Raw genomic sequence first — 21,138 nt, 5'->3', positions numbered from 1 at the left:
AATGGGCATCTAAGATTTTTCATAATCAAATGATCTTATTGTTCCATAAATATATTTGAGATCCCAACTATGTGTTGTACACTAAAGAAGAATCCTAAAACAAGGCTTAATCTCTAACATCAAGAAGTTCAAGGGGCACCTGGGTGGCTCAGTTGATTAAGCATCCAGCTCTTGATTTCAGCTCAGGTTGTGATCTTGGGGTCATGGAATCGAGCCCTGTGTTGGGCTCAGCACTGGGCCTGGACCTGTTTGGGATTCTCTCTCCCTTTCCCTGTTCCCCTCCCTGCTCGCATGCAGTCTCTCTCTCTCTCTCTCTCAAAAAAAGAGACAGAAGGAAAAAAAGTTCAAAATCTAGTGACAGAGATAGTTATGGGGATAACAAGAACTCAGTGTTATAAATACTGTGATTGCAGAAGGTTCGGTGTGTTGCAAGACAGTTCTGCATGGCTCTCTCAGGTTTCTACACATTGTTTAAGTGGGTACCAACTGTTCCCTGTTTTGGACTATCTTTTCAAGGATATTAGTATAATGAACAATCTTGGAAGATAGAGAATCTCTTCATTTGGGACAAAGGTCAGGTGGGTTTACTGCCCATTTTAAAATACTTGTCTTCCATATGATCAGAGTTCTTTTCCTATAACATCGCCCACTATTTTTGTAGATGCCTTCTTGCTCCCTTTGAGTTACCCTGTAGGAATTGGAAACTAGATCAACAGGTAGTACTCTGGTTACTGCAGTGAGTCTTATGTCTTCTACCAGCATTCATGAACTGTAACAAGCTAACTTATTAATTTGTAGGTAGGATAAAGTTTCAGACCCTTCAGAGGTCTTGACACATGGGAATATGAAGAAGGTGTACTTATTTTAGCTAATACAATAGCAATGATATTCTAGAATATGAAGAATGTTAGGCAAATTGAATCTGTGAGGATGTGGGTAAGAAAAGTGAAGGAAGGGAAAGAAAAAGAGTCAAATCAGGTGAAGGAAATAGGATAAGTAAAAACCAGATTGTGGGGATAGAGATTTTGAAGGGTATTTTATTTTATTTTATGTTTTTATTTAAATTCTAGTTAGTTAACATATAGTGTAATATTGGTTTCAGGAGTAGCATTTAGTGGTTCTTCACTTACATTAACATTCAGTGCTTATCAGAGGGCACTTGAATGTTAACCAAGAATGTGAATGTTTTCATGAGGAAATGCAATTAAGGGATATTAACTAGAGGATGATATCATCAGATTTAAGTTTTGGAAATGTCATTTTTGTAATAGAATGATTTGGCGGGCCCAAGATGGGAAGCAGGGAGATCCATAGGCCAACTGGAATCACTGGAATAATCCAGATGAAGCATGATAAAAGTTTAATGTAGGGAAAAGGGGTAAAGAGGAGGAAGACTTCACAAAATATTATGGAAGTAGAATCAACTGGTTGTGTTGATAGAGGAGATTTTAGTGCTTCTTTAGGCTGAAGCTATCTTTGACGCTTGAGGAAATAATGGTAATATCCATCATGATAGAAAGGATAGAAGAGTAAAGGGCCATAGCATTCATAGGGATACCTAAACTTAAGATATGTATGTAGGTATTGGGTTTAGAAAGAATGACCATTCTAGATGGGTAGGGTGTGTATTACTCTGATTTGACAACTAAGGAAATTGTGGTCCTGAGGATTGAATGGACTGCTGAGGGTTGTATGGTCAGTGAGTTAATAGTGGAAGTTGGAACTTGGATAAAATGAGTAATCTAGTGACCTTTTTATTCTGTTTCCTTGAATCAATCATCAGCAACATCATAAGTCTCTTTTCCATTCTCAAAGGATCTAGGCTTCATCTGGGAGCTAAAGGAAGCAGAAGGGAAAGAAAACTAAGGAGTTATATATTTTTCTTTCATTTGACAGATATATTAGATCTGTTAGCTCATTGCTGAAAGAAAGGGAATAGATGATTCGTGTTTGACAACGTGGGCCAGAGAGAGTCTGCCTTATTAATGAACTAGCTTCCCAAAGCATATTCTTAGGAGTGCTGACCTTGGATGACCTGAGAAGAAATATGTTCTACCAGAAGGCTGATCTCATCTTTGAGCATCCAATCATTAACACTATACTTGGTTACAACAGCACAAAGCTAGAGCACTGAGTTGGTATCTATACAATTTTAAAATACCCATCAACTAATTCAGTGAAAATAGTGAAAGGCCATCCAAGTCATTTTTCTTGTTTGAGTTTTGCTATTATGAACAGAGATTTTATTAGTGGTTACAGAACTAAGTTGTGGTATGATGTCAGAAAGTCAGTTATTCTGTCTGGTCCTCGGTTTGGTGCATAGTGTGCATAGAATTATAAAGTGTTTTACCAACCTAACACTCTAAGCCTGACTGAGAATTTCAAGAAAGGGTATGCAAAGAGTAGAGATGAGAACCCAAGTCAGAATATTAAAGAAATCCACATGTAGGGACCAAGAAGACAAAGAGGAACTTAAAAACAAGAACCAGTGAAGTGGTCAGAAAAGGAACATTTAAAGAGTTTGTCTGCCTTTTTCTGAAGGAAAGTTCACCAGGTATCAATGAGCTTTGTGAATTGGTTGGTGAGACCCTGTTTTCCTTATCTGTAGAAGGACCTGTGAAAGAAAATGAAAGCCTGGGAAATTTGAGTTGGGTATAAAAAGTTTAAATTTCTGTGTAATATGAGAACAGGAAGTCTTGCCTTCAGTTCTTTCCAAAATAGATCACTAAAAAGAAAATAATTTCCCATTCTCTGTTATATTAACTCCCTTAGAATTTATTCAGACATTGACTGTGTTAATCTCTTAGTAGGTGTTTTGTCTTTCAATCGAGATGTCAATTTCTTAAGAGCAGAGTACCAGCATGTATTGGATGAGCAATACATGAGTTTTAACTTATTTGTTTAGAATCTTCTTAGTCTTCTGGCAGTAATTAATCAAACTTGGAGTTGAAGACTCAAGAAGAGCAGAAATATTTAGAGTTCACTTGACTAAAGGCAAAGTGCTTTGAAGGTCCTCCAGGCTCTGAGAATGTCTGAAATATCTTAAGCAGACCTAGATGAGATTCTAGAGTCTCAGCTTGGTGCCTGTACTGCCCATCACCCTATTGTCCTCTTTGCATCAATACCTCTGAGAGAGGCAGCCTGCTTTTTCATCTTGTAGGAAACACAGTCTCAGAAAACAGCTGCACTGAACTATTGGACCATAATGGTACATATCACTCTTGGTCTTTGGCAGGAGATGTCCTTGGCTCCCAAAATAACCTTAACCACAGGGTTAAGATTTTCCCATAATTGAAGAGTACGGAGGGAAGGAATCAAATACATGAGGCCTGACAGACATTTAATCACACTGTACTCAACAATTTGGGCTTCCTTTATAGTCACATTGGTGATGGCAGCCAAGACTTAACCTCTTGGGATCCAGACTCCTACCATAGGGGGAAAAGGGGTTCTCAGAGAGCTGCCACTTTGAGAGAGGTCTCAGCTGGTGATGGAGAGTAGTCACATGGCAGAATGGCTGGAACAAAATTGTTTAATTTGATTCATAAGCCATATCTATAAATAGTGCTCTTATACTTGGTTCATTCCAGCAAATCAACTCTCAGGGTTTGGAGCAAGACTTTCATGTCGGTGAATGCCTTTAAGGTCTCCTTATTTTCCTGGTCCTAGATGCTTTTTTGGGCACATCCTTCTCTCTCTTTTGGGATACTTGGTAACTTATATTCTTCCCTACTTCAAAATCCCTTTCCCATTTTTACCTTAGGAACATATGTCTAAAGAGCATCATATAACATGACTCCATGTATATATTTATATATATATTTTTTATTTTATTTTAAGATTTATTTATTTTTGGAGGGTGGGGCAGAGGGAGAGAGAGAGAGAGACCTAAGCAGACTCCACACTGAGTCCTGTGCAGGACTTGATCTCATGACCCTGAGATCATGACCTGAGCTAAAACCAAGAGTCATCCAGGAACTTCTATATTTATATTTTAATAAGAAGTAAAGCTTTGAACAAAACACACGCATTAGCCTTTGATGAAATAATTGTCATCAGACAGCTAGCCAGGACATTTTGAATAAGGGGACCCCTCAAGTGCATATTAACTTACTTCTTAGCCTTTTTTTTTTTTTTTTTTTTGGTGGTGGTTGGGCGGAGTCTATTATTGTCCTACAGGTATCCTATGGACACAAATCACTTTCAGACTTCTGTGATTTTTCTGGAGCTATTCCTTTGCTCTCACAAATGATAACTCCTACATTTTATCTTTCAAAATCTAGTTCCTTTATCCAGTCTTAGCTCAAATGCTATCATGAGTGGTTTTCACATTTCTTCACTTGGATTTCTTCATTTCTCTTTTAATTTCCACAATTTTGTGTTCCTCTCTTGCAGTTTGCATCACTTTCTACCTACTATTTAAATTGTTTGCATTGTCATTTTGTGGCACAATACTTCACGTCTAACACAATAGCGTATAAAAGTGATTTCACTTCTTACATAAAATTATCATCGATAATGTGCCAGTCATTGTGCTGTGTGATTTTGATCCCATTACCAAACAAATCTTTGTTGATTTGGTTTGAATTTCTTTGTCCCATTCCTTATCATTAGGAACCCTCATGGTCTCTACGTGTTTGCATTTGTTTATATTCAATCTCAGTACTCATGCATTGTGTTGGTGGTTAAATACATATATAAGTTTGTCAAAACTCATCAAATTTTACACTCAGACTGGGTACAGAATATTATAAATAAATTATACCTTAATAAAGTGGCTTTTAAAAATAGGGGTACGCTGGGGCCCATGGGTGGCTCAGTTGGTTAAGTGACTACCTTCGGCTCAGGTCATAATCCTGGAGTCCCCAGATCTCAAGTCCCACATCTGGTTCCCTGCTCAGCAGGGGGTCTGCTTCTCTCTCTGCTCCTCCCCCATCTCATGCTCACTCTCATTATCTCTCTCTCAGATAAATAAATAAAATCTTTTAAAAAAAATGGAGGTAAGCCTTTCCACTGTTGAGGCTGACTTGTAAAGGATAATAAGATCATTTCCTCCTGAGAGTTGGCTGTCCAGTCACCCAGGCAGGGAACAGGCATGTCCTGACCTGGCCATGGGGTATAGAATTTTACAGAATAGAGCTCTGCCTGAGAAAACTTACTACCAGCCTAGAAGCAAAAAAACAAAACAAAACAAAACAAAACAAAACAAAACCCCCCAAAACCCTCAGGTTCAAACATCTGAAATGTGCAATTGTTAACTATCATGTGGTTTTTTTTTTTTTATAATAGAACTACTTTAGTTTATAGTGTGCATTCTATATTATATATAACAATTATAGTTACAACCACTTTATTTTATTGTAGTAAGGCAATTAAATATAAATCACATGTTTTCCTAAGGATAATTAAAATTATCAAAATAATTTATTATTATAATATACGGGTCCCCCACATTCTAACCACTATATTATCATTTGAAACGCAGATTATATTTCACTATAGAAACAAAGCCCCCGTCCTGAAGAATCTTAGTCTTATTGGAGGCCTGCTCAGAGGCACTCACTCTTCTTTCTGTTCTCCCTATGGTTGCCCTCCCACAGGCTACCTAGGGATAGTCTGGGACCAGTGAACCTGGGAATGTTTTATGGCCCTGTGAGACTCCCGTATGGCAGTGCTTGCTGGCTTGTCTCCCCTGGACTTGCTGGATATTGTGGGCATTCAGATTTCTCAGTGTCCAACTTTCTGTCCCAAATCCCTCCTTCCTTATATAAGGTGAGCCCCAACCACCTGCCTCCTCTGACTTATTTTTCCATCTTCCATTTTCCAGTTCTCCTATCCAGATTATTCCCAAACTGCCAATAGCCCCATTGATCCCCAATTTAAAATAATGCATCTTTCTAATTGCATTGACTACACATATTTTCTTGGTAAAAAATGGCCCTAGCACTGTTGTTTCTCAGTCATGTAGATGTGGGCGATTACCTAACCTCATTGGTGATGGTTCAGTTAGCTCTCTCTCAAGCTTTATTGTGAAGATTAAATGGGTTGATCTTTGTAAAGCAGTTAGAACAGTGTGTGGCCCCTAGAAAGTGTTGTCCGAGTCCTATTATTATAATTATTGTTGGACTCAGTATTAAAAACCACAAAACATACAGCTCACCCATGGGGTGATTAATAAAAAATCGGCATTCATTGGATAATCTCTTGATGCCTGTCTGAGGTTGACCACCCGAAGATTTTGGGAGTCCCGAGGAAACAAAAAGGAGGAGGTGACTTTGGAGGATGGGGCACTAGACAAAGTGTGCAGACGGGGGAGATGCCACAGGAGAGGAGAGGGTATACACATTTTATGATTTTGTTTAAAGACTTAACTTCAGTTATTTCTTATGTGTCAGTGAGACTGGGTTTTTCTTGTCACCTTCAGCCTTTGGGCTGAAGGGTGGCTGATGCCAGATGCCTCCTTGGCTTTTATTAAAAGTTCCCCACACCAAATTATGTCCTTGACCCTGAAGAGCAGGTGCCCAAACTGAGCCTGATCAACAACTACATCGATAGTATAGATACATGACAAGAAGGAAATGAAACAGTTAGTGTTAGGTGATGTGAGCAGATTCATACATGATACATACAGCACAAAGCAGCCCTGTGAAAAGCCATAGCATAAGATACTGTGGAGAAGGGGAGGTCAGTGCCGGGGTGACCTGCTAGGCTCAGAGACACGGTCAGTTGGCCCAGCAGTGTTCATCCTATCCTTATAGGAGAATGCATGCCTGGGAGGGATTGGATTACCTTCCTTGTGGGGATGTGAACCAATGAGCTAGGGGTGTGACTCGTGGTGCTTCTCAGTTACTAGCTGGGGAAAAAAATAAAGACAAGTTCCTGTTGGCAAAGATACTTGGATACAATCCAGTGATCTACTACTTACTATGGATCTATTACACTGAGGCTCTGAAGAGAGAAGGAAAGCATGACTTCTGCCCTCCACGTGCTAGCATTCTGTTGGGAAGTCCAATGCCTAAGTAAGCATAACATGGCAGCAACCTGGTGGGCTCTGTGGCTTCCCAGGGAGGGAAACAGTAGCTTAAGAGACTTGATGTACTGGCTTATGTAAATGGGAAAAACAAGGGAGGTTGCTCTTAGGGACTCCTGAGAGGCATACATCTGAGTATTGTTCTCGGTCTAGTCTGATCTCATGGGCTACCTGAGTGGCCGTTCCAGTTCTGGGTCTGTTTCATGCCGCCGTAGTGACATGAGTGGAAAGAGAAGGAATCTTTCTCTCGGAGTTGATACCTAAAATTCCAGACAATGACTCATATCAGAGTGGTTTGGTCCATGTGTTCATTTCTGGCCAGTAATTGTAGTCAGAGGGTTGAGCTGCTCTGATAGGGCAGCCTGGGGCCTGTGAGCGCTCTGCTGAACTAGAAGGTTGGGTCTTGCCCCACAAGAGCCCCATGGAGTGGGAGAAGGACAACTCTTTAAAATAAGAGAGCTGGGCTCTTTCCAGAGGAGAGGCTCTTACTGAGAGTTAGCAAAAGCAGGAAGGCTCCCTGTGAGAAGTGGAGCCTGAGAGGAAAGTATTTTTCGGAGAGGAAACTGCATTCCTCTTTTTTTGCAGGGAGAGCAAAGGAAAAGCAGGGAAGCAGACCCTGCTCCTCTCCCCCAGCGCCCTTTCAGCCAGCAAGTGGTGGTTATCTAATAGGGGCCCCTGATGAAGCCACTTAGTGGCACTCATGCTAAGAGGTGGTGACCTCCAACCCCAGAGCTGGGGCGCTCTGGCAAAGGCAGCCTGTCACCACCCAGAGTGTAATTTGTCAGGGACATGGAGGTTAACATTTTTCTTCACAAAAAACATCTTTAATGACCATCAGCAATCAGGACCTCCGATTTCTGTCTCATTTGAAAGCTTTTAATGCTTTCAGAGGGATAGATGGGGTGACCTATGAGGTCTTTTCCATCTCTGATTTTCTATGATTAATGAAGTTCAATTGTGCAGAATAAAATGGTAAGTTTCTTGGTGTCAGTTCAGCTGTATTCCTTTTCTCCTCCCTCTTTCCCCCCCCCCTTTTTTTTTTTAGACAGATGATAATCATGCACATTTTCTCTTAATGCTTCAGGGAAAAAAAGGACTTTTCTTCTGAGCCAGGCTTTGAAAATGTCAAGGTGGGTGTATTTATTCGTGGTATAAATTATTGCCGAATGCCACAAGCCACTCCTTATTTTCCCACCCCAGGATAGATTGGGCACCTGCATTAAAGGCAAGATGAGCACTATAAATGTGAAAATGTTTTATGTTTGTTAAGAGTTTATTAGACTTTTTTCCTGCATACCTTCATAAAATACATTTGTTTAATGATAGGCCAACTTCTTGTCTTCTGGGCTAGATGTGACAGACTTCATTACTTTTTTTTTTGTCTGAAGGGAAACTGAGGCCTAGAGCAGTTCTCGGACTTTGTCAGAGATGCCCAGCTGGGTGCGGGGAAGGTTTCTGCCAGCATTTGTTCATTCCACTCTGCTGCATCTGGGGATTAGGAAGCATCTCTTGAAAATTCTAGAGGAATTTGGCTAGTCTTATTCTCCCCATCAGCCTGAAGATTTTACTAGGTTGAAAGTCCTCTGAATTATGAAGAAGCAGACCTCTGGAGAACTGTCTAGGGAGCCGGAGGTTTTTCACCCTTGCACATTCTTTGCATTTGGAAGAGAAAGGAATGGGATTTCCTTGGGTTTGTATAGTTAGCCTCTTTTCTGGTTAAGAGCACAGACTGAGCTCCTCTGAATTCCAGGATCTGCCACTCGGCATGGAGGGTGGTAAAGGGACCTCAGACAGAATTCTCTCCCAGGGGGAGCCGAGGCTCACTGGCTTTACAGTTCTGCTTAGAAGCCCTAAGACTGTCCCGCATGGGGACTGCCTCTTAATTTGTGAAAAAGATCTATCCAAACAATCAATCAAACTCCCCAAATGACTAAATTTAGACTACTTTCTTATTTCTAAGATCCTGGAAGTACCCAAGGTAAACTTCAGAAAAAAATAATTTCCAACATCCTCATCAGTAGATACACTCTGGCCTGAACTGTTGCAGATTCCAAGCACATGGAGTACATGATGTGACTTTTAACTATAACTTCCTTAAACACACTATCTGAGCTAAACATGTCTTACAAGGGGCCACTGTGGGGTTGGTCCTGCAGCAAGCCTATGGCCTGGGGATTGTTCCTCTCTCCCAGAATGAGGGTGAAAAGGCCTCTTTTGGGTCCATAAATGGAAGAGGAGTCAGTTTGTCTGTACCAGAGCTCATTCCTTTGTTTGCTGGCTTTGCAGTTAATGTAAGCAATGTATTAGTGAAAACTCCTCTTTACAGCTCTGCCTTTTTGAGGCTCTGAGCCCTGCTGGGTTTAGAAATGAAGTAGGCATTGCTACTTGAAGCCGTGCAGTAGAGTGGGTCTCATTTTCAGTTGGAAACCAACCCAAAGGGGCTGCGGTGGGGTGGCCCTCTGGTTGGTGATGTCCAGTGAATGGATCCCAGTGTCCATGGAGGGCTTCAGGGAACACTTTCTAACTGAGCGATTAGGTACGAGGTAAAACAGGAAGGCCCGGTTCTAGGGAAATAGGTATGCTGGAAGGATTTTTTTAATCCACATTCCAAATCCAAATCCAAATCCACAGTCTGTACTCATCATTTTACACTCCCACCAACAATGCATAAAGCTTCTAATATCTCCACATCCTTGCCAACACTTGTTATTTTCTGTTCTTTTGATAACAGCCATCCTAACCATATTAAGTAGTAGCTCGTTGTGGTTTCAATTTGCATTTCCCTAACCAATAGTGATGTTGGGTGTCTTTACCTGTGCTTATTGGGATGGACAGAAGTTTTGACTATGCATCCCAGCTCTCATGATGGTCTCTCAATGTTGGTTGCATGTTAGAATCTCCCTTGGAATTCTTCAAAAAGCAGTGATGCCCATGACCGACTAAGTAAATCAGAATCTTGTGGAGGGAGGCCTAAGAATAAGCAACTGTTTGAAAGTGAAATTGGGGAGCCCTGGGTCTCAAATCACAGGACCTGAGTGGAGTCCAGACCTATCAGCCCATATTTTCCTAGTTTGGGCAGACCCTTTTTTTTTTTTTTTTGGTACTGCCTTTATCATAAAATGAGATTGATAGTACCTACGCTGAAGAATAAGTCTGAGGTTTAAATGAGATAATACGATGATCTAACAATAAAGAACATTACTCTAAGCCGATGCATATTGTGGAAGAGGGAGGGAGTATTTGTGTTGTTCTCTGCACTTTGATAATAACCATGAAAGATACGTTCACTCTGGAAGAGAGAGCAGATGCGTTGAGACTGACCAGGACCAGGAGCTATACTCCCGGCTACACATTCAAATCACCTCGGGGTTTTGGACTTCCTCGTAGAGTTGTTCATCTACTGGCTTTGCACAGAGTTCTAGAACTCCTGGTGTTGGTCCCTAGAATAGGTCGGTCACCACCTCCCAGGCCTGGTGATGGAGTACTTGTGTTCTCTGTGGTCATAGGAAGTAAATTTCCTTGTAGAACCATGGGAGGTACAAAGATTGCTCTAACTTCCAAGGGCTTCAACTTCAAAAAGAGCCCCAAAGTAATAGGAAGAAAAACAGTGCTGAGTGCTCTCTGTATCTCCGTGGCTTTCATGTGCATTAGTAATAAAGCTGGTAAGTAATTGATTTCTCAGTTGATACAATGTACCTTTAATTGCCAGTTGCTGTCCTACAATGCTAGCTCGTATGTTTGGGATAATACCATTATTATCGTTCTCTGGTCTTTAAGTATGACAAAGAACCAAATGGCTTGTTTTAAATAAAAACTTAAGTTCAGGTTCTTTTGGTCTATTGCATGCATCCAGGAAGGATTTTGTGACCTAATAAGGCAATTATTGGGTTTCAATTAGGTGACAGGTGATTATGAGGATAATAATTTTTGGAGTTTTATACCTCAGTTTTACAAAGCTTAAAAATCTACAATGCTTTTTTTGGCAAACACTACATTTCATACCTAACCAATGGAGGGTCTCTTTCGAATATATATCTTTTGGACAGCTAATCAGCATTAATTAAGCAGAAGTGAGTTCTGAACTATCTTTTTCTGTAGCCTTATTTGTCTCCTTTCTGTGTTCAGTTCCTTTTTAATTAAAAAGTGTCTATGCACATGGATTTGGATCAGAAAGATTCTGAGGATAGAAGCTGTGCCCAGGGACAACTCTTGGCAAAACTGGGAAACGGGCCCTGCTGGCCTCCATCAAACTCAACCAAAGTCAATCTCCATGTTCTCCCTCATTCCTTGTTTCCCACTTACTTCAGACCCATAGAGCCCTAATTAGTGCTTTGCTGTTAATCTAGCTTCAAAAAAAAAAAAAAATCCCATCCTAATTTATACCATTTGCTCTTCCCATTGTGTAATATGCCTTGTTGCCTTGTACCAGGGCTGGTTTCAAGCTCCTGACTTCACTGTGGGGCATGTTTGGCTCTTGAATCTGATGCTGTAGTGGGGGCTACCTCATACCACGAGCCCTAATGCTGGTAGTCTCTCCTGCCATCTGTGTCAAAACTCACTGTCCCAACAGGATTATACATCAGTCTTTTACATCTTGGTGCCCCTTAGTTCCCTGTTTTAGAGAATGTGCCTTTCTCTGCTGGAAGAGAAGAGGTTTTTCCCTGTCAATGAGCAGTGGAGAAGCTATTCTAAGGAAAATGAGAAGACAGCCTTCCAGAAGCCCATATCCATGTTGGGAGGAGAAAAGAATACATCAAAAAGGCCATGAAAGCCAGGTCCTTGTCCCGAGTCTTTTGCCCGTGTGACCTAGGCCAAGGCAGGCTTCTGCTTTTGTCCCCGGGTTTCTCATGAGGGCGTGAGCCAGCTGACCTCCAAGGGCTCTGTTAGCTCCTAGCGGCCCCTCCACCTGGCATCTGATTCCACCATATGTAATCACAAAGCTGGCAGCAGAGAGGAACGGTAGCAAAAGAGACCGACTGGATTATTTCTTCGTATTTGTCTCATCGGCTGAGTATTTTTGAGATGAAGAAAGTGAAGAAATATGTGAGAGTAAAAGAGGAATTCTACAAACTTTGTAATATTTTTAGCTTATAACCGGCATTTGTTTATGCTCAGAGAGTCTTTAATCAAGCGGTGTGTATTTATCATACAATCATTACCTTATTTAGCTATAACAAATGCCTAGTTAAGTGTGCATACAGGCCGTTTCTGTTGCAATTTAATTACCAACACAGTTAATTAGGCAATATACTCCATCACCATTTTTATTCAAAGAGCTTCTCAACTTTATTAAAGCACTTTTGAGGAAGATCTGGTGGACCCCAAACCCTTGGTTAGGAGAGGTAGAGAAAGCCATGAACCACTGGCCCCATTTATTGAGTGCCTACTATGTGCCAGTACTTTATAGACACTGTCTCCAAGTCTCCACAAGATTCACTGAGGGGCCTTGGACGTGGAGAATGTGTGTTAGAGTACACTTGGCTAGAGGGCCAGTAACACTTGCACCTTTTGTCACTGGCAGCAACTGTGCTGAAGAGGCTCAGAGAGAAGAGCCTGGCACTCTGCTCTGACTGGTACCCTCCCCTCAGAGCTGCTACCAGATAGCCCTCTCTGAATTTCTCTGGAGTCTGTCCCAATGCCGGATTCACCAAGGTGGCATTTAAGGAAGCATGGAGGGAGCCCAAATGCACCAACATTTCTCATACAGCTGGAGAAAAACAAGTGGAAGTCCACCATTAAAAGGTTTGGCTCTAGCTTAAGGTTCTGAAGAATGCCAAATGCATCTCCTCATAGGAGGCTTTGGATTTTCAGCTGTTATCAAGCCCTTGGACTTGGACAGAGGAAATGAAGGACCTTAGGAAGTAGCAATTGATTCATAGGCTAGGAGAATTAAGATGGTTGGGAGATTGGGTGGAGGTGGGCAAAAGGAGGGGAGCAGAGACAGATTGCAGACTTCAGTCTTGTGCCCAGAGACCATCCTGAGATCACATGATGGACTAGCTCTGAAGAGAAAGGACATGTAGGGGTTGGAGAATCTGATGCCGGGGTGATTTGGGAGCCTAGAAGAAGGCATGGGGCTTGGACTCTGACCATCATGTATATGAGTCTTTACCTGATAATTAAAATCAGAGGCACTGTTTTCTGATAGTTGGTTTCCTCACTGTGAAATGGAGCTAGGAATACCTTCATCTTATATCACAGGTGAGGGAGTTCAATGAATCAATGTATAATAGGTTGAAAGTTACTCATTCCCCCCACCCCCCAATCCCAAAGTACGTGCCCAGTACACACAGAAAAGATACCAGTGTCATGCTCGCTGATGCGTCATTTGATAAGGCATGTGGTTTGGTGCTGTGTAGTTGGTTGCAAGACCATTTAGGAAATGCCAGGTGCCTTAAAAATTTTGAAGCATTTAAGAGTGTGTCCTTTGTATATATCAGTCATTTATTAAATATATTTGAATTTGTTGATTAGCCTTAGGATTCATTTTAATCACCTCATAAAATATGATCCATTATGTAATTTTTTAAAAAAAAATATTTTATTTTCTTATCCATCAAATAGCAATTTATTGCTGAACTACCTATTTCCTTGTTCAGTTTTGTTGGGGGGTGGCAGGTGGGCAAAATCTGTATGCCCATGAGGATAGGGGGCACGTGTAACTTGCCAGCTGTTGTGACTTAAGTTTGTAACACAATGTCTGACATGTAGTAGATACTTGATGAATATTTTTTGATAAACACACCTTTTTCCCCCCTGGAGTGACAATTGTGTAGAGGTCATGGGGTATGAAGCTACTCGGAGAGAGGATGTACATATTTAAACATTTAACCTGAAGCCAGACTGACAAGGTGAAGTGCACAAAGGTACTAGACAGTGCTAATGTCCACCGTGTACCAGGTGAGCTCCAGGCCCTGGGGACATAGCCATGAACCACCCAGACAAAAATCCCACTCTCATGACACCGACATCCTGGGGAGAGAGATGGTAACACAAGACGATTATGTGTGATGAGGAACAGAAGGCAAGCTGAAGACAAAATGGAGGCTGACACCCTGAAACCCCTTCCCCCCATGGGATATGTGTGACATTCCTCAGGCACTCCTGGCTGCCCTAGAGGGAAAACAAATAGTTAACCTTTAGAGATCACAATCCTGCAAGTCTCCCTCAATTTACAAATGTCCTAGTGATTTACAAGGAAGAGGCTCTCTTATCAACAGCCTAACTTCCAGAGACCCATAACTCAGTTTCTTGAAGCCCTAACATCACCCTCCCCTCCATAAAATTGAGGGAGGCTGAGGCAGAGGGAAATGTAAATAAAATTGAATTTTTTTTTTAAACCTTCAGCCCATTGATAAGGACGTGTATAGGAGGAATGTAACATTTCTTCAGGAAGCTCCCAACTATGTTCCTGTTAATGACTTACTAGAGGGAAAAACAACTTAACTTGTCAACAGCAAGGCCTCCAGTATCCTGTGAGTCTTCTTTAATACATGAAAGTTCTTTCAGAAACCTTCCTTTAGGGGTGCCTGTGTGGCTCAGTTGGTTAAGCAACTGCCTTCGGCTTAGATCATGATCTCAGGGTCCTAGGATTGTGCCCTGCGTCGGGCTCCTTGCTCCTTGGGGAACCTGCTTCTTCCTCTCCCTCTGCCAGCTGTTCCCTTGCTTATGCATGCTCTTGCATGCTCTTGCATCTCTCTTTCTGTCAAATAAAGAAAGAAAAAATCTTAAAACAAAACAAAACAAAACAACACCTCTCTTTTTCCTTGCCTCCCCCAACTCCAAAACTTCATCACACGAAGAAAAGGATAGGGAGTGTTGAGAATGTGTGGGAGTAATGTTATAATTTTAGATAGGGTTCCTGGGAAGACATCACTGAAAAAGGGACTTTCAAATGAGTACCTGAAGGAAACAAAGGACTGAGCCATGAGAATATCTAGGAAAAGAGCATTTCTATTGGAATAGAAAGTATAAAGACCCAGAAATAGGAACACACCTGGAATATTGAGGAAAGAAGACACTAATACAAAGGAAGTGAGTGAGGGTGATGGGGTTTTGGAAGATAGGTGAGGTTCGGAGGGGTAGAGTCCGGAGCCGACGACCAAGAAAGAATTCTTGAGATGTCCTTGGTGCAAAATGGTGGTTTATTAAAGCACAGGGACAGGACCCACAGGCAGAAAGAGCTGCTGCTCCAGGGCTGTGACTGAGGACAGGATATACAAAGTTCAAAGACAAGCTGCACATGGGAAAATGTGCACAACAGCTTTAATCAACAAAGGAATGGCAACCAGAATACAGAAAGAAACCTCCCTTTTTCCTTACCGCCCCCAACCCCATAGTATATAATCAGCCACCCCCCACAACCCTGGGCTGCAGGTTATAAGGACATTTAATTGTATTTACCTTCCCTTCTGCAAGATAGACCATTGATAGAAATGCTTTGTTCCCGTAAATTGCTAAGGCTTTTGTAACTGAGGGAGACTCAGGTCTTGTAGGATTGTGATCTCTCTAAGTTAACTATTTGTTTTTCCTTTCCTTAGCTCTAGGGCAGCCAGGAGTGCCTGAAGAATGTCACATATATCCCTTTGGGCGGGTGGTTGTGGGGTGTCAGCTTCCGCTTTGACCTCGGCTTGCCTTCTGTTCCCTCATCAAGGGCAAGGGTAACAGGAGAGAGGATCACAGAGTAATACAAGCCGCTTAGGTCATTATAAGGACCTTGACCTTTATCTGAGGAAGATGGGGGACACTGAGTTTTGAGCAGATAAGTCACATAACCTGACTTCCAATTTAACAGGACCACTTGAACTTCTGGATTAAGACTAGATTAGAGGATGAAAGGGATAGAATCAGGTGAATGGGTTTAGAGATAGTAACTGAGATGAGAAATGATGGTAATTCTCACCAGGGTTGCAGCAATGGAGATGATAGGAAGTACAGTTGACCCTTGAACAATAGGAAGGTTAGGGGCACTAACCCCCTACATAGTTGAAAATCCATGTATAACTTTTAACTCCAAAAACTTAACTGTCAGTAGTCTACTATTGACCAGAAGGCTTACCAATAACATAAACAGTCTATTAACACATATTTTATATGTTACTTATTTTAAATACTCTATTCTTGCAGTAAGGTAAGCTAGAGAAAATAAAGTTTTATTAAGAAAATTTTAAGGAAGAGAAAATACATTTACAGTACTGTACTGTACTGTATTTATTTAAAAAAAAATCCATGTGTAAGTGGACCCGTGCTGTTCTAACTTGTTGTTGAAGGGTCAATTGTGTTGATATACTTTGAAGGTAAAATCAACCAGATTCTCTGGTTATGCAGAAGTGAGTTAAAGATAATAAAGATGATCCCAAGATTTCTGGCTTGAACAATAAAAAGGTTGGTGTTGCCATTTACTGAGTTGGGGGGAAATTGTGGAAGAAGCACATTCTGTGGGATTGGGGAAATTTTAGGATTTCAGGTTTATCACATTAACTTTGAAATGTCTTTTAAGTATCAAAGTGAAGATGTTAGGTAGATAGTTGGATCTATAGAGTTGGAATTTGGTCAAGAAGTTTGAAGTAGGCATAGAATTAGAAAAGCACCCGCATTCAGACACCATTAGGCTGGGAGACTAGAGAAAGTCACTAACGGAATGGTAGGAAATAGATAAAGAAAGCAGCCCAACAACTGAACCCTGGGGCGTATGAGAATTTAGGAGAAACCAGGAAAAAAGACAGTAAAAAAATCAGTAAGTGATGTGGGAGGAAACCCATAAACAGTTGAAAGACAGTGATTCAGGGAGGAGGGAATGGTCAGCTGAGTCCTGTGCTGCTGAAGGGTCAGTCAGGATGAGGACCAAGAATTAACTGTTGTGCAAAAACAATGAATACTGTTACGCTGAAAAGAAATAAAAAAAAAAAAATGAACTGTTATATTCATTGTAGTCGGTGAAGTGGAAGCCACCAGTAGCGTTGTCGAGGGCATTTTCACAGGAATAGGGTCAATAAAATCTTGGTTGGTGTGTGTTCAATAATTTGGAGAGAGAAGTTAAGGTTGGAAACTTTTCAAGAGGCATCGGTATTTTTATACCAAATTGTACGGCTGCAGTTGGTTTCCTATGTGGAAAATAAATTGGATCCCAATTATTTCATGCCAAGAAGAAAGGAAAAAAGTCATATGGATCATAGACATAATGTGGGAAGCAAACTTTAGCACTTGTAGAAGAGAATATAGAAGTATATCATTATGATATAGGGGTAGGTAATAATTTCTTAAATGAGACAGATAAAAGAGACATCATAAAGCAATAGATCTTATTTTTTTCTCACATTCAATATTAAATCTTTTGTATGACTGAGGAGAGCATATACAAAGTTCAAAGACAAGCCACACATGGGAAGATGTATACAACAGTTTTAATCAACAAAGGAATGACAACCAGAATATATAAACAAGTTCTACAAATCAGTAAGAAAAACTAAACAGTTTAACAGGAAAAAAAGCTAAGGAAGTGATCTATCAATTTACACAAAAGAAATTCACATTCGAACAGGAGCTCAGACGTGTGTCAGTGATTAATGACAGTATCTTAAAACAAATTCTCATCACACATGTCAGTTAAAAGTTTTAATAGTTCCAAGTCTTGGCAAAGATCTGGAGGACATGGATTTTTATACCTTGTTAATAGGAAATAAATAGGTAACAAAAATTTCAAAGACCAATTTAGCAATAAAGATGAAAGTGCTAATGACCTCACAGTTCTCCTTGGTGTATACTCTAAAAAAACTCAGACCCAGATGTAGAGGGGGGTGTCTCTAAGGTGTCTTTTCCAGCATAATTTGGGGTAGCAAAAAATGGGAAACAATCTATATGTCCATCAACAAGAGAGTTGATAAATTGTGTTACAAATTGTATATTCACCTGACACACATGTATTACAATGACTGGACTGGGTGGCGTGCATCCCTAGATGATCTGAAACTTCATTGTCGTGTAAAGAATACAATACCTGCAGATGAAAAGTTTACAGATAACATATGTGCTTTTATAGCTATGCACATGTAGTAAAAGCAAAGTCGTAGGGAAAGAGTCATGTGGGCATCTGGGTATACATTCAGGTGAATGAGGTCAGAGGGAGGTATAAAGAGAACTTTAACCTGCTCTGCAATGGCCTTCTCTTCAGGAAAAGAACCATTGGGGGCAAGTATGTCAAAATATTAATATCTATTAAATCTGTATGGTGAGAGTACAAATAAAATTTTTCTCAAAAATATATGACAATTTAGATAAAGATGTGGCAAGTGGATAAGTTAAGGAGCTTTTAAAAAGAAAAAACAGTGAAGGGGCATTTAAATAAGCAGACAACCCAGTGCTTGCTTTTACTTTTCCACAAATGAATGAGCTTGCTGTCCCTGTGGGTTGCCAGGCAGGTTCTAAATGACCCTTTCTCACAGAAGCTAACGGAGGAATTCTTGCTTTGAGTGAGCTTGTTGTACATGACCTGGAAGTTTCCTTACACATTTAAAGTGATATTAGGTCTTTGGTCAAAAAATTTCTTTGGGCACTTCAGGTATGCAGGTGGTCGTGGCAGTGGGCAGGATTCTACAGGGCGCTGGGAGGGCAGCAGCTGGTGTGGACTGCCATGTGTGGGGGTGTAGAGGGGTCTGTCAGAATGAATGGGGCCATCCAGAAGAAGAGGCTCTCCCTGGTCCTCTGCTCCCTTCCTGATCGCAGAGCCTCGGCCCTCTGCGATTCCCTCCCCAGTGTCTTTTGCTGACCCAGATTTCACACTCTACCCCAAGTCTGCTATAGTCAGGCACTAGGTTGTGTAGACCTTCAGGTTTTTCCTCTCTCAGGACTGCATGCCACCAGGTGAGGGGGTTAAAGACAGCTGAGTTGCTGAACTCAATTCAGGACTTGGTTGCAAATGACAGAAAACCATCTCAAACTAGCTTAAGTCAAAAATAAGATGTATGTATGGGGGTTCTGCCTCTTTTGTCTCCCATCACCAAACCACAAGGAAAGCAGGTCTGGAATAAAGCCAGTCTTGGGGATGGCTGGACTCAGGGTCAGACTCCATCAGGGCTCTCCATCTCCTTTCTGCTGTTTGGGTGATAGCCAAACCAGCCTTCTCCTAAGGTTAGAATTATGACTGCAGGCAGATCCCAACTCATATCCTGCCAGCCTCACTACTGGAAAGGAAGAGAAGGATATGGACGAACTCAAAGGGTTCCCTGGGGCAGGCAGTGCAGCCCGCGTGTCTTTTCTTTCCTGATCAAGCCTAGAAAAATAGGAAAGAACTCTGATCAGCCTGGCTTAGGGTACATGGGACACACTAGCTGTGAAACCATGAATTGGTTTACCCAATTTCTCTTTGCTTTAATTTCCTTTTTAAGGGAATAATAATGGGGAGATAATAATAGACTGTCCCTCATAAGGTTATTGGGATGATCCACATAGAGCATTTAACACTGCGCTAGGCTCAGCGTTAAAGATGTTTTAAAGATAACAACAACAAGCCTTAGACTGATATGATTAGGCTGGTGAAGGGCTGTGATTAGCTGAGCCTGCTTAGAGATGACCCACCTTGTTTTCAGGATGCAGCCTGAAGGGTGCTGAACAGAGACAAAGGATGGCCATAGGTGCTCACTCAGGACGTCCCCCCTCCTCCGCTCTGCATGCTCCCTTGGTTCTCTTTGCTCTGATAGCTGTGTGTCTATCACTGGGTTTCGGCAGGCCAGCAGGGGGCCTGATTTACCATTATCCTGAACTCTTTTGATTTGAATGCATAGCTTGGTGGGTTCTGGCTGCCTGCTCACTCCCTTGGGCCAGGGGTGAGGGGAAGGGGGAAAAGAGATGGCTTCAGATGGTCCCTGGATCCCTCAATTATTAAGGCATCTCTGGTCATTAATTATCCTCTCCTAACCCTTAGCACCAGCTTCTAAGGCTTGGCAGTTGAATGTTCTGTGAATAGTACACCTCTGGGAAGATAAAGCAAGGGGCAGGAGAACATCACTTTGGGCAAGTAACTCTGGTTAGATAAGTATTCCCTCACTCAACCACACAAGGACTGCATTCCTGTGTATGTGTGCTGAAGAGGACTATAAAAAGATACAGGAGGATAGCGGAGGCAGGAAGAAGGAAAAGAAGAAGGAGACTGCATTTCCATATCACATTATTTGTGAAGGGTCCGTGATGAAAGTATGTGTATTCCCATTTGCTTGTGGAGAAATTAAAGGTCGTAGAAGGTAAGTAATTTGCTCAAGGTCACACACTTTTTGGAGGACAGAGAGGAGAGGAAGACAAGGTTGAGAACTAGGAAGTATGGCGGTGTCTTTGACTTCAGTTAATTTTCAATTATTTATGCAAGGTTCACTGAACGCTAGCTACGTGCTCAGCTCTGTGCCCGATCACATGAAATAGATGAAGGTTTTCCTTCTTCGGGGAACCGAGAGTCTACTGCGAAGATAGTTCATAAAATAAAAAGAGATGAGATGGGTTTCAAAGTAACAGATAAAAGAGTGCCTGCCATGGGCAGGACCTGAGGAGGTCTGACAGAGGTCTCATGGGCTGGGCAGCCGTGAGGTAAAGTCCAAAGGGGAGAGATTAGCCCCTCTGTCCCCAGGGATTCCATCTGGTGACTGGTTTCTGTAGGTCACCCAAAACATACAAGTGGACATTCTCTGTATTGAACAGTTTGGCTTTGTGAAGGAAGCCCCCTCCTGTGCTTCCCTTAAATTGTGTCTCTGGATGCAGACCCCTGTCTTACAAAGCTAAGCCCATCTAGGCTCATGAATCCAGAAAAGAGGGAGGAGAAGGGGTAGACATTCCATTTTTCATTGAGATTCAAACTTCTGCTTTGCAAAAACAGAGGTCAACTTCCATGGACCAAGAACTATTATTTTGCTGAGAAAGCTGTTCTTGAGACTAAAAATGCTGACATTCCATGGGAAAAAAAGCCAAATTCATGCCCGGAAGCAAATTTGCAAAAAATATGTTTTTGTGTTGCCAAGGCAGAATTTTCTCTCATCTCTTCCCTCACTCATTTTCCCCCCATTTTCACCACCACGTTCTTTGCAGGAAAGATACGTAACTAATCCCAGATTCAACTAATAAAAAAG

The sequence above is a fragment of the Lontra canadensis genome, unplaced genomic scaffold (assembly GCF_010015895.1).
Source record: "Lontra canadensis isolate GAN:19392208 unplaced genomic scaffold, GSC_riverotter_1.0 scaffold17, whole genome shotgun sequence".
Taxonomy (NCBI): domain Eukaryota; kingdom Metazoa; phylum Chordata; class Mammalia; order Carnivora; family Mustelidae; genus Lontra; species Lontra canadensis.
Note: the sequence above shows the minus strand (reverse complement) of the source record.